Below are 14,727 nucleotides of genomic sequence, written 5' to 3'. Positions count from 1 at the left end.
GCAGGGGGGTGGTGTGGAAATTAAGGTGTACTGACAGAGGCCAGAGGGGGCAAACAGCAGATGGATAAAATGATCAGCTGAATGTGGGGGGGAGGACCCCTGACCAAAGAAATGAGCTTGGTGTCATGCCCAGCTTGAATTTAATTTATAGGGGTGTTGAAGCAAAGATCTGATTGCTCGGTTCAAGAGGAAAATTGGAGGCTATTGACTGCAATGCAAGAAGTGACATTTGAAGGGATGGGTTCAAGGGAATGAAGGATCTGGAGGGTTTTTTGGTTTGGAGTTTGCAATCCTTTGCGTGTGAAAGGATGAAAACTATTTTGTTTAAAATGCCACGGGAGGCATCAAATCAAATTCTGGACCAGGATTGTTTTGAGATGGAGTCTGTGTCTGTCAGAAGGGTTGTGTGCAGAGTGATGTGTGGTATGTGGATCTTGATTTGCTGAGACCAATGCTTCAAGAAATACTGAAGATCTTGGAGATATCCATCCAAATTTCCAGGTTCTGAAAAAAGGAATTTAAGTTGGCATCCACATGTATTATATTGGAACAGGCTAGTTTTACTTGAACCTCCAGGGTAGCACAGTGATTAGCACAGCTGTATCACAACATCAGGGACCTTGGTTTGATTCCAGCCTTGGGTGACTGGAGCTTGCATGTTCTCAATCTGCATGGGTTTCCTTTGGATGTTGCAAGCATCCTCCAACAGCCCAAAGATGTATAGGTTAGGTGAATTGGGCAATTTAGCATGGCCAATGTCCCAAGATGTGGCAGTTAAGGGGGGGAGGAATTGATGGAGTCAATGCATGGGATTACAGGGTGGGGAGGGGGTGAAAGAATGCTCTGTTGGAGTCACTGCAGCCTCAATGGGCTGAATGGCCTTCTGTGCTGTAGGGATGATTCCCTTGCATAACATGGCTATTTCGGAACATTGTCCTTCACGTTGATCCAAGAAAGATGCTTGCAGTTAGGAGTGCTAATTGACAAATTGCAAAAAATAAGAAACTTGTACAAGCAGCCCAGACAGTTTCTGCTGTTTTATTGAAGCTGTAGTATATGGTGGAGTGGGTAGTTGGTGGAGCTACACTCTGGTTGGCCTCCAAAGGGCTGCTCATTCCACTACCCCCTCCAATGGGGCTGCACTCGGGGTTTGGCTGCTCCCTCCCTCCATGAGGCAGCAGGCTGGGTTGCTCACTCCCTCCATGGGGCTGCACTCAGTGCCGGCCTGCTCACCCCCCACCCTCCTCCTCCATTGGGTTGCACTCAGGGCTGCTCCCTCCATTGGGCTGCACTGTAGGCTGCTCCCTCCATCTCTCTGGAGGACAATGGAAGCGACAAGGCTCCTGAACTGCAGCACAGAATGGGGCTGGCGTTACCTAGCAGCCAGCTCCTGGCCAATCAGCGCGGCGGGTCTGAGGCTAGGCCCCGCCTCCTCCCTCCCCGCTATATAAGGCGCTCATTAGGCAGGCCGTCAGTCTCCTGCAGTGTGTAGTGAAAGCAGTCGTTGCAACATGGCGCGGGAACAGCTCTGTAAGCTATTTGTTGGCGGGCTCAGCTTCGAGACGGTGGAGGGCAACCTGCGGAACCATTTCGAGCAGTGGGGGAAGCTGACTGACTGCGTGGTCGTCCAGGACACCATCACCCGGCGCCCCCGCGGCTTCGGCTTTGTCACATACTCTTCGCCGAGCGAGGCGGATGCTGCAATGGCCGCTAGGCCTCATGTCTTAGATGGCCGCACGGTGGATCTGAAGCGAGCTGTGCCCCGAGAAGACTCCAACAAGCCCGGCTTCAACATGAAGGTAAAGAAGATCTTTGTTGGCGGTATAAAAGAGAACCTTGGCGAGGATGATTTACAGAGCTACTTCTCAGACTATGGTATGATTGAGAAAGTAGATGTGATCTGTGACCGAGAGACTGGCAAGAAAAGAGGCTTTGCCTTTGTGTACTTCGATGACCATGATTCTGTTGATAAGGCGGTTATACAGAAGTACCACATGATTAATGGCTACCGGTGTGAAGTCAAGAAAGGTTTGTCGAAGGAGGAGATGCAGAGCGGAACTAGACCTCGCGGCCGAGCTGGCAACTTTAGCCAGAGAAACGGCCGGAGTAATGGCAATTTTGGAAATGCAGCTGGGTATGGGGCCCAAGGCGGTGGAGGCGGCTACTACAATGATAGAGGAAGCCGAGGAGATGTCTATGGTGGTTATGGTGATGGGGGGTATCCTCGGCGCGATCGTTCCTTCTCAGGCGGAAGTTACGATCGAATTCGGGATTATGGGTTCGCGAGCTATGGTGGCGGCGAAAGAGGATACAATAATGAGAATTTCGATGACATGTATGACAGTTTTGGGAGCTATTCCCCAGAGCCGTCCAACTATGGCCCCATGAGAGGAGGGGGTGGTATGGAGAAGTATGCTGGACCCTACAGGGGAGATTATGGTGTTAGCAATAGAAGCCGAAGCAGAGATTATGGAGGATATGCCTTTTAACATGCGCATGAATTTAATGTGTAAGGGGGAAGTATTTGATTTGTACACATGGCTCAAGCTAAAAGTGAATTGTGTGTAAACTGTGTAAGGGGGACGTATTTGATATGTACACAAGTAGCTGTAAAGCTACATAATGTATTCATCTAATCAAGGATAATTGTATACTTTTTTCACAATAAAAAAAATTCAGTTTACAGTCTGTCCAGTTAACTTGTAAGTCTGAAATTACTTATTAGGAGCATGAACATTTTAAGTATCTGGGAAATTAGCAAGTGACTACATTCATTTTGAGTCTTGAAAAAAGGCTTTACACAACCACTTAATATACTCTTGATTAAATCTTGAGGCTGAACAGTTTCACTTTAAGATCTTGAATCTAAACTCTAATTTGAGCCCATTTATTTTTGTATTGATGTGGTTGGAGTTTTGAAGTTAAAGCTATAAAGATTCAGTCAAAGACTGACAGAAGAGAAGCAGGAATTGTTTCTATTCACATTTAAGCAATTTTTAAAGTTAAAAACACATGCAGAGTAACATTTTCATTGGGGTAGATCCCAAGTACATGTAATTTGAAGGTCAACGTATTATTTATGACCATGAATATTCAGTCTTCAACACAATTTTTTTTAAGTGTATTTGAGAACCAGTCACATTCTGGATGTTACTTCCTGCCACTGAGCATTCTGGAAGTAATTCCCATGGATGACATTGAGCACAAGGAAATTTGAATTTGTGTGTGCTCTTGCTCTACTATAGAGCAAGTCTGAACTCCCAAGTTTGTTTTTGTTACTTATTTGGGAATACTAGCTGAGTTAGATTTCCCATTGCCTTTGTCACAATTTTAATTTGAGTCTCCTAACATCCTACAAATTAGGAGTAGGAATAGGCTCACAAAGCTCTGAGCTTGTTCTGTATTCAGTAGTTGATTTTCCTAATTTTTACTTTTTTTCCACCCGTTACCTATAAATCTGATCCCTTAGTAGCACCAAAGAGCTATTGATTTCAGCCCTAAATGATGCATCTACATGCCTCTGCAAAGAAAATTCCAAAGATTCACAACCATTTGAAGAAATTTCTCTCCTTGCTGCTTGACACCTTCTGAGATTTTTACCCAGCATAATAATCTATCTAGTAAGGCCGTTCAAAATCCCGTGCTTAAATAAGATCACATCTTTCTCTTCTGAACCCCAGAGAATATAGGTCCAATTTACTTTGCCGCTGATCCATAAGAGCATAGACTCATCTGAGGAATGAATCTTGTTGACCTTGGAGCATCTGGAGCCTCCAAGTCCTATGTGGTCTGCAACTAAAGCTAAAATAGTGCAACCTCTTATGATGAGTATTACTGCTTAGCTTATCATTCCAGTATGAGAGCTGGCACTTTAAGAAACGGTCTCCGTTTGATGGAACTGTGGGGCCCAAGAACCTAACCTATCAGATACAGAGACAAGAATGGGATCATTGAGCTCTGGTTAATCAATCTAGAGGCAAGTATCCTACTGAGTCAACTTACTGCTGTAATGAGACTGTCACTTGGTGTAGAGATCTAGTGAGGGTTGTAACTAATTCAAGGGCTTTGTCTGTATGTCCTGTGCACGTGTTTTTCCTTGAAGTAAACAACCCCAAGGGGGAAAAAGATGTTCTCAAGCTATCAAAAACATCTTGCAGATAGCAAACTCCCCCAGTTCTGATTATATGGCAAACAGCATAGCTCTTGTAAATGTTATTACATTGCACACAACAGTTGCTGGACCTAGTGCTTGTATTTCACTGATTATTTTCTTGTATATTTGCCATCTCAGTCCTTACCTTTCACCCAGTTAAGTTCCTTGCTCCCTACATCAGCCCAGCTCTTGCTAACATTGTCCCATCCCTTCCCTGCCCTTATTCCTCCTGGACTGACTCAGTTCTTCTCTCTACCACAGATTGGGCATTCACCACAGTAGCTCTTGGTGCAAGCTCAATCTGAGTTTGCCATCCTAATTAATCCTAGAAAAATCTAACTGATTTACACCTTGGTTCACTACTGATTCATGCACCTCACAGATCATAGCATATGTGTGAAAATCCTATAGTGGCTTTTGCTCTTCATTTTGTAAGATGGTTTACTTCTCCCATTTCACCTTTAAAAAATTGCATTTATATAGCACCTTTCATAACATTACATCCAGTTCAACATAAAAGTATTCACTTGAAGGGAAGGCAACAGCCAATTGTGGCAGAGCACAATTACATAAGTGACCAGATATATAAATTAAATTAAATCTTTATTTGGGGAAAAAAATGTCCATTGTGGCAAAGGGCTGAATTGATGCAATTTATTTGATTCATTATTCCATTTTAAAAAGCTAGAATCTGACAGCTGCCAGGTTGTCATAAAAACCCATCTGGTTTGTTAATTCCCTTTTTAGGGAAGAAAATCTGCCACCCTTGCCCAGTCCTAAATGCGAGTACAAACAAAGCAACATGGTTGACTCTTAACTGCCTTCTGAAATGGACTTGCAAAGTACTCTTGTATTAAGGCAATAACTCATCACCCTTTTATTAAGAGTAGAATTGAAAATGGGCAATAAATGTTCACCTTCCCAGTGGATCTGCTTCCTGTGAATACATTTTAAAAAAAAGATGGAAGAGAGCCTCAGTATATCATCTCATCCAAAAGGCTACACCTCCAGCAGTACTGAGCTGGTGTCAATCTCACTTTTGTATTCCAAGTCTCGAGGATGGGATTTAAAATGGTAACCTCCTGACATTCAGGTGAGAGTACTCTCTTTTGTTCATATGATTCATTGCAGGCATTACATGGCTTTTGTTCATGTGTTGTCTCCAATGTACCTCCTAGATCCACCATCGGTCCCTTCTTTTCATAGCTGCATGCTACCTTTTGGTATTTTCCACAGGACCACAGTTTCCAAATATATGTTTATGATGTCCCACACTGTTGCAGTCATCATCATTAGCTGAAGGTTTTGGTCATACACTCATCCTGATCACAAAATTCCAAGTTCTCTTAATAGCTAGTCCTTTATTTTGTGGGGTATGCATGTCACTAGCAAGGTAGGCCATTTAAGAGTCAACATATGGGCCAGGTGATTTCTTTCCCTAAAAGAGAATGAGTAAATTAGATTTAAACTTTTACTGGGGTCAGCTTTATATTCCTAATTTAGTTTCTATGATGGGATTTGAACCCATGATTCCAAATCATTAGCTCTAGATCACTAACCATTGACTTCACTACACCACCACTATCTCTCTCCCTACTATCATTGCATTCTGAAATGTTATCTAAATATTTAATCACCAGTATTGTTTGGGAAAATATTGAGCTAGTAAATTCCACATCATACTATTGTGAAATATGCAGTCTCCGCTGCTTATAGTAAATGCATTGGTGCTAACAAAATTTGCCTGCTATATGCAATTAGAGAAAAACATTTAAGGCCATCAAGTAATGATTGTGAGCCTTGAGAATATGCACTTGGGTGTGGGGATATCCAAATATTGCCCAAGCTTTATGTACTTATTGTTTTTGGTGAGAACACTACACATGCCCAACAACAAACCCACAGTGTCTGATATTTGAGATTCTACTTGGTATGCTTTTGAGAGCAGAACTGGCATTTGAACCAGAGAAGATTTGGCCTGGCAACTGAAATGAATTGGCATTTGGAGATGAGCAGCCGTCTTGTGGAAGGAAAGGAGCTACAACAGTTTTGAGTTTGAGGATTCAAAACAAGAAGGGCAAAAGATCTGAGGTGAGAAAAAGACTATCAAATAATAACTAGATAAATTCATCAAAAATCCTGTACTTAATCACATTCAACATTTCATAGATTTGTAGTATTTATTCAAGTTTATTGAACTGGTCAACCAGCTGTAATTGGCTGTAATGGAAAGTGATTTGTGTTTTTTGATATGTGGGGTTAAATTTTAAATGGAGATTGCGAAAAATATTAAATTGATATTGGGAAGAGCTTAATTAGAAGTTGCCATGTGAAGATTAAGGGAAAATTGGTCATACAATTTTAAGCAACAATTGTGCGAAAGTTGTTGCACTCTTGATGGACTTAAATCTTTTCTGAATTCTGACTTTCCTAGTATACCTAAAATTTAATTTGGGCTGCATAAATGTGAATACAAAAACACTGACACTACAAAGGCCTGATTTGATTCGATTATTATTCTACTGTTTTACATTTCCATAGCCTACCTACCACATTGAGCTCAATACTCAGACATGGTTCATGAGCATTGCACAGGTAAGCAAATCTTAAAATATTCCTTGTTTTATTCGAACACTTATATCTATAACAAAATAGTTTCAACTTAATGTACTAATTAGTTCTGTCACATGGGCCTTCCCCAGCTCCAGAAAAGCCTCGCGTCTTATCCCATTTTGAGCTGATTTAACTGATCTTAGCTGGAGGCACACCATATTTAGCTTCAGTACTTTGAGTCAGAGGTGAAAAGTGACCAGGATTTCTCCTGATCATTGAGCACTTCCTTAGGAAGAAAATATGAATGGATATCGGGCAAGTACAGAATTGGGCCCAGCTGCCAGGTTTCTGATATCTATCAAGACTGAACATATGGTCCCTTGGGCAAGGTGATGAAAGAAAACTGGCTTGGCTTCATCAAGGCATTGCCTTAAGACTAGGAAATTTATTGGTGAGAAAAGCTGAATATTTGAATGATGTGATGTGTTAATACACATGCAAATTTATGGCATCATGAGTTTGCATACTAAAATGAATTAAACAGTAGTCACTTTCTCAGGAAAATTAAGATGTATTCAAAAGGTTTTAAAATGTGTTTTTGCTCCAAAAATAAGCTTAATTTTTAGTGGTTCCTTGAAGGGTTGTAAATGAATGCAGTTAGGGGAAACTTTCAACAATTAACTTGACCTGAGTGTGTAACCAGTTTTGTGTGATGGATGTTTTCAAAGTAGCACAAAAGGTTGCAGAAACTTGAGAGTCACACTGAATGTAATTTGCTCTTAAATTTGTGATCTTTTACACTGGTTTGACTGAGTTCTGCAGAACTGTGCTCCAAAAAAGTACAACTGAAGAAAAAAATCCAGACCCTTTTTTTGAGCTTTTGCAGTGAATCATGATAAATAGGACTGATTGGAAACATTATCAGCAACAAAGACAGGAAGTAAATTGGTTTTGGAAGTAAATGTTTGTATCAGTAGTGGAGGCCAACAACTTCTCAGATTGGAGATCTTAACAGTAATGGGTAAATAGTGAATGTAACTGTGTTGCAGTCAGACTCATGAATCCTCAGATTCTGATGGATAAAATAGCTAAATTTTAATAGATGGATCTCTAAATTCCTCCTTGGCTGTTGTACTCCAGTGATGTTTTCACTGACTCATTGTCTATTTAACAGCAGCTTATATTTACAAAGTGCCTGTATCGTGGTAAAATATCCCAAGATGTGCTTCTGAGGCACATTTTAAAGCAAAATATGACGTATTAGGAAGAATAGGTTGGGTTAATTGGCCATGCTAAATTGATCCTTAATGTCAGGGGAATTCGCAGAGTTAATATGTAGGGTTATGGGGATAGAGCCAATTTACTTCCTGTCTTTGCTGATAATGTTTCCAATCAGTCCTATTTATCATTCACTGCAAGAGCTCAAAAGGGTCTGAATTTTTTTCTTCATTTGCACTTTTTTGGGGCACAATTCTGCCGAACTCACTCAAACCAGTGTAAAAGATCGCAAATTTAAGAGCAAATTACATTGTGTGGCTCTCAAGTTTCTGCAACCTTTTGTGCTAGTTTGAAAACATCCCTCACACAAAACTGGTTACACACTCTGGTCAAATTAATCATTGAAAATTTCCCCTAACTGCATTTGTTTGCAAGCTTTCAAGGAACCACTGAAAATGGGCCAAATGGCCACCTTCTGCGCTGTAAAGATTATGATTCTATGAATACGACAGGAGGTGGTTTTATTGGAGGAAAGTGAGGTATAGAGGTGAAGAAGTGGGGAGCTTCGAACCTTGGTAGGTGAAGGCATCAATTGAAATAACAGCTTAAGCCAGCCAAAGAAAGCAAGTCCAACCAGCTGCAAACAACAGCTGGGCAGGACTTGCTCCATTAGTGGTAGGGCATTGGGGTGAGTTACAGAACAAAGATCTAGGGGTACATGTTCATAGTTCCTTGAAAGTGGGGTCACGGGTGGACAGAGTGGTGAAGAAGGCAATAGGCATGCTTGGTTTCATTGGTCAGAACATTGAATACAGGATTTGGGACGTCTTGTTGAAGTTGTACAGGGCATTGGTAAGGCCACACTTAGAATACTGTGTGCAATTTTGATCACCCTATTATAGAAAGAGTGCAGAAAAGATTTACTAGGATGCTACTGGGACTTGATGGATTGAATTATAAGGAGAGGCTGAATAGACTGGGACTTCTTTCTCTGGAGTGTAGGAGGCTGAGGGGTGACCTTATAGAGGTCAATAAAATAATGAGGGGCATAGACAAGGTAGATAGTCAATATCTTTCCCAAAGATAGGGGAGTCTAAAACTAGAGAGCATAGATTTAAGGTGAGAGAGGAGCAACACAAAAAGGTCCAGAGGGGCAATTTTTTCACACAGGGTGGTGAGTGTCTGGAACAAGCTGCCAGAGGTGGTGGTAGAGGCAGGTACATTTTTTAAGAACATAAACAGGAGCAGGAGTAGGCCACTAGCCCTTTGAGCCTGCCCCGCCATTCAATAAGATCATAACTGATCTGTCGTGGCTCAGTTCCACTTTCCCGCCCTCTCCCCATAACCCTTAATCCCCTTGCCTATTTTAAAAAGTATTTAGATAGTTACATGGATACGATGGGTATGGAGGGATATAGGCCAAATGTGGGCAATTGGGATTAGCTTAGGGGTTTTAAAAAGGGCAGTGTGGACAAGTTGGGCAGAAGGACTTGTTTCCACGCTGTAAACCTCTGACTCTGACAATGGAGAGATTAAAATCCTATGCTGATTTGCAACCAGGTTGTGTAATTAAGGTGATAACTCATCACCCTTGTGCTATATTATGTAATTAAAAAGCTTGCTTTTGTTGCTTATTGTGAATAAAGGTGGTGAAATCACTGGTAAATGAACCAAAAGTTATACATCATAAAAATGAAAGCAAATGGGTGAGTTTGTAACAAGTCGGAGGAATAGTGATCCCAAAGGAAACAAAGATTACAAAATATAAATCTCCTCCTGTCTTCCAGATTTAAAATTTCAACTCTTGTCCTCTCTTCACAGGTGCTGTCAGACTTTCCAGCATCTTCTGTTTTTGTTTCATATTCTGGCATCTGCACTAATTTGCTTTTATCTTATGATTTAAAGCAATGTGTTCCCTGGAAATGGCTGATCAGTAATTGGCCTGTCTTCAGAGGCACACTGTTTTGTATTTAACATTTTATATTTACCTAACAAACATCCACCACTCAGCAGTGTGAACTTTTCAGAATTCCTTTTTTCACTGAAGCTTGGAATTCTGGCATGAATTGTCAGAAACTGCACCTCATCATGCAACTTCTTGCCCAGCAGTTTCAGGCTATACAGTACTTCGATGTAGTCGGTGCAATTACTCAGAATATTGACTAACTTATTGCATGCCCATGGCCTACATTCTGGCTGTTATCGTTGGACTTTTTTCCTTAGCTGGTTGACAGGAGTTATTACAATCCACTGAGCTGACTACAATGACAGCTTCCTTTTCAGTGTTACAGGTGTTTACACTGTGCTGAAGATCACATGTTTAATAATGGTGTCTATTGCATAACTTTATTTACTAATCAGAAATACAACTGGAGGAAATGGTGGACTAGTGGTAATGTTACTAAAGTAGTATTCCAGAGGCCCAGGCAAATGCTCTGGGGATACTGGTTCAAATCCTACCACAGCTGCTGGTGGAATTTTAGTTCAACTAATAAAATCTGGAATTGAAAGCTAGCCTCAGTAATCCTGACAATGAAACTATCATTTTCTTTGGCATTAAAAGCCCATCTGGTTCATTTCGTCTTGGGGAAGGAAATCTGCTAACTTTCGTTTGATTTACATTTGACTCCAGATCTAAAATAATATGATTTGACTCTTAAAAGCCTTCTGGAATGGCCTACCTAACCACTGAGTTCAAGGATAATTGGGGATAGGCAGTAATGTCCACATCCCATGAAAGAGTAAGTTTTTAAAAATTACCCTTGTACGAATTCCCAATTAACTGGCAAGCAGTGACCTTTCTGACAGCTGAAGTATATAGAGTGTTAACATATAGACAACGTCAACTGAAAATGCCAGATCTTGTGGAAATTAAAACCATGTTTTAGACTTGATGTATTATTACAAGCCTGTTGAATTTCAAAGAAGAAATCAGTTGTTATGGGATGCAATGCTACCTGAAATTTGATTTTGATGGTACTAAATCCCACCATATGTCCTTTTGAAACCCACTTAGATCTGTAGGTTAAAGAAAACAAAATCCTGCTTGGAGCTTTTTTTTGTTGCAGCGAAATACATTTTTATAGGATTGGGGCCACTACTAATCTGGTGTCCTCTCATTGACCCCACAACTTTGGCATGATCAGGGTTGGAAATCCATAAGAGGAGGGACATCTGATCCAGTTGTAACCACCAATAACATAACCCTGTACAATACCTGGGCCAGAGCATTACTCCAAACCATTTACACAAGCAAAAGACTTTATAGGAAGTTCTGTTGCATTGGATAGGGTGGTTTTCTGTTCTGTTGCACATACTTTATCTTTATTACACCTTGAAACCACATTTATTGATTTTTGTTTCGCAAGATGTGGGTGTTGCTAGCATTTGTTAGCAATATCTAATCACCTTGAGAAAGTGAGCACCTATTCAAACTGCTGCAGTCCATCTGTGTGGATATATCCACGGTACTAGGAAGTGAGTTCATAGACTTCCTAGTGCGGAATGAGCCGAATGGCCGCCTCGTCTGCATTGACCATAATCCTCCTGACACTAGGGTCAATTTAGCATGGCCAATGAACCTAACCCCACATGTTGGACTTTGGCACTGAATCCAAATCCTGGCACTTGAATGAAGGAATGATAATATAGTTCAAAGTCCGAGTGGAGTGGCTTGGAGGGAAGCTGAACATGGTGTTTCCATGAATCTGTGGTCCTTGTCCTTCTAGGTGGTAAAGGTCGTGGATTTGGAAGGAGCTGTTGAAGGAGGCTTGATGAACTGATGTAGTGCATCATGTAGATGGTACACACTACTGCTATTGTACATCAATGGTGGCGGGAATGAATGTTTCAGGTGATGGGTGCCAATTGAGGAAGCTGTTTTTGTCCTGATAGTGTTGAGTTTCTTGAGTCTTGAGCCATAGTTATTCAGGCAAGTGGAGAGTATTCCATCACATTTACGACTGCACAGAATCTTTACGGTGCAGAAGGAGGCCATTCAGCCCATTGAGTCAGTGACTCATTGAAAGAGCAATTCTTCCTAGTTCCACTCCCCTTCCTCCTCCTCTCCCACCCCACCCCAAAATCTTGCCCATTCTTTCTTTTCGGGTCGTAATCCATTCCCTTTTGAATATCTTTGAACAAAGCTGCTTCTGCTATCCTCTCATGAAGTTCGTTACAGATTTCAATCTGGATGAAAAATTTTCCTCATCTTTTATTCCTTTTGCCAGTTATTTTAAATCTGTACCCTCTAGTTCTTGATGCTTTTGAGTGGGAACAGTTTGTCACTGTTCATAGCCCTCAGGTCTTGAATACTGTTATCAAATCTCTTGGCCTTTTTCTCCTAGGAAAACAGTCCCAGCCTCTATGATCTACTCTTGTAGCTATGGTCTTTTTAGCATTGGAATTGTTGTGAATCTCCTCTACTCTCCTGCATCCGTCCTCAAGCATATCCAGAACAGGATGTAGTGCTCCAGATGAGGCCTAATGAGTGTCTTATACAAGTTCAAAATGACCTCTTTTTGTACTTAATGTCCCTATTAATGAAGCTTAATTGCTCTCAACACATCTTGCCATCTTCATTGACTGATGTACATATTTTAACCAAGATCTCTGTTCCTGCACCTCCCCTAGTATTTCTCCCTCGCTACTTTCTCTCCATTTCTTCCTGCCAAAATGAATCACCTCTTCACTTCTCTGCATTCAACTCATGTACCACTTATCTGCCTAATCCACCAACATGTCTCTGTCCTTTTGAAATTCCAGGTTACCCCATCACAGTTAACAACAGTTCTAATTTTGGTATAATTTTCAAATCATGCCCTGAATGCTACAATCTTGGTCATAATATATAATCAGGAAAAGCAAGGGCCCAACACTGACCCCTGAGGAACTCCATGACAAAGCTTCCTCCAATCTGGAAAAAAACTATTTCTACTGTTTCCTGTCACTTAGCCAATTTCTTATTCAACTGGCTATTACTACTTTTACTCCGAGCTAGAATTTTGTTCAAGTCTGTTGCGTGCCACTGTATTAAATAGTTTTTTGAAAATCCATTTACACCACATCAATAACATTGCCCTTATCAAAATTCGCTTTTACATCCTCAAAAAATTCAGCAAGTTACTTAAACGTGATTTTTCCCTTCATAAATGCATGCTAGCTTTCTTAATTATCCTGACTGATTTTAATCTGAACTATAGTTTCCAGAGTTTTCCCTACCACTGAAGTCAAACTGGATCTGTAGTTGCTAGCTTTATCCTTGCACCTCTTTTGAATAAGGGTGGAACAATTTCAATTCTCCAGTCCCTTGGCACTACCATATTTAAAGACTGGAAGATTATCCTAGTGCCTCTGCAATTTCCATTCTCACTTCCCTCATTACACTAGCTACATATCACCCAATCCTTGTAATTTATCAATTTTAAGTAAAGATAGCATTTCTAATACATCCTCCTTCTCAACTGTAACTTTTTTCAGTGTACCAGTTACTTGCTCTCTCACCTCAGCCTGGATAATAGCATCATCTTCTATTGCTAAAGACCAATTCAAAGTACTTGTTTAATAAATATGCAATTTCCCCTGTCTCCACATGTTAATCCCCCTTTTTTATTTCTAATTGGCCCTACTCTTTCTTTTACCTCTTGTTTGTTATTTATATGCATGCAGAAGACCTTGGGATTCCCTTTTGTTGGCTGCCGGTCTCTTCTTGATCTCTGCTTGCTTTCCTTATTAATTTTCTAACTTCCCCTCAGATGCTCCATTGTATTTTCTACCTGAAATCTGTTGTATGTGCACATCTTCCTTTTCATTTTCCCCTCTATCTCATTATACAGGAAGCAATGGATTTATTTCAGAGTCCCTACAGTGCAGAGGAGGCCATTTGGCCCATTGAGTCTGCACCAACCCTCCAAAGAGCAACCCACAAGCCAGCACATCCATCATAGCTAATGCACCTAACATAGATACAAGGGGCAATTTAGCATGGCCAATCCACCTAACAGCACATCTTTGGAAACAGGAGCACCTGGAGGAAACCCATAGACATGAAGAGAATGTGCAAACTCCACAAAGTCACCCGTGGCCAAAACTGAATCCGGGTCTCTGGTGCTCTGAGGCAACAGTGCTAACCACTGTCACCCTAATATTTGTCCTACTTTTTTCCTTTAAGGGAATATATTTGTCCTGGCCACAAAAAGCAGGACAAATCCAATCTGATCAGTTAGAGTCCCATCAATTTACCCACCATCATCAGCAAACTGATAGAAGTTATTACTGAGTGTGCTATTAAGCAGCACAACTAATACTCATTTCTCAGCTTCTGACCTCTTTACAGTATTTGTGCCTGCCATTCTTTTTTCTTTGAAGGTGCCCATTATTCAGCCACAATCTTTTCTGCCCAGATTTGGTTCCAACACAACTCAACTCGGATGCATTCTCATCTTACTTTGCTTCCCCTAATTAGGTATCCTTGTTTTGGAATGTTCCTTTTCCATAGCCTGGCTTTTTCTACATCCCTTCCACTAAAAGATGGTCTGTACATTACGATGATCAATGTTATTGTACCTTTTTTCATTCTTACCTTTAGGAAGAGAGATTCTGTTCTTGACCCCTCTAGAACATATTCTCCCTTTAATATTGTAATATCCTCTTTAATCATTACTGCCACTCCTATCCTTTTATTATGGGATGAATTGAACATAGTTATGATGTTATGCTTCAGTTATATGCAGCAAAAATCCCCATTTCCGTCATGATGGAGGGAACATCATTGAAGCGGTTTGAGGATGGCTGGGCCTAGGACA

The 14,727-nt window shown here is 40.9% G+C and overlaps 1 pseudogene; it reads left to right on the top strand.

The window, feature by feature from the left end:
* The first annotated feature begins 1,470 nt into the window (after positions 1 to 1,470).
* On the top strand, positions 1,471 to 2,688 carry LOC145351823 (heterogeneous nuclear ribonucleoproteins A2/B1 pseudogene; annotated as a pseudogene).
* The last annotated feature ends 12,039 nt before the right edge of the window (positions 2,689 to 14,727 follow it).

The sequence above is a fragment of the Carcharhinus amblyrhynchos genome, chromosome 13 (assembly GCF_965287045.1).
Source record: "Carcharhinus amblyrhynchos chromosome 13, sCarAmb.v2.hapA, whole genome shotgun sequence".
Classification (NCBI taxonomy): domain Eukaryota; kingdom Metazoa; phylum Chordata; class Chondrichthyes; order Carcharhiniformes; family Carcharhinidae; genus Carcharhinus; species Carcharhinus amblyrhynchos.
Note: the sequence above shows the minus strand (reverse complement) of the source record. Positions and strands in the feature narration are given on the sequence as shown.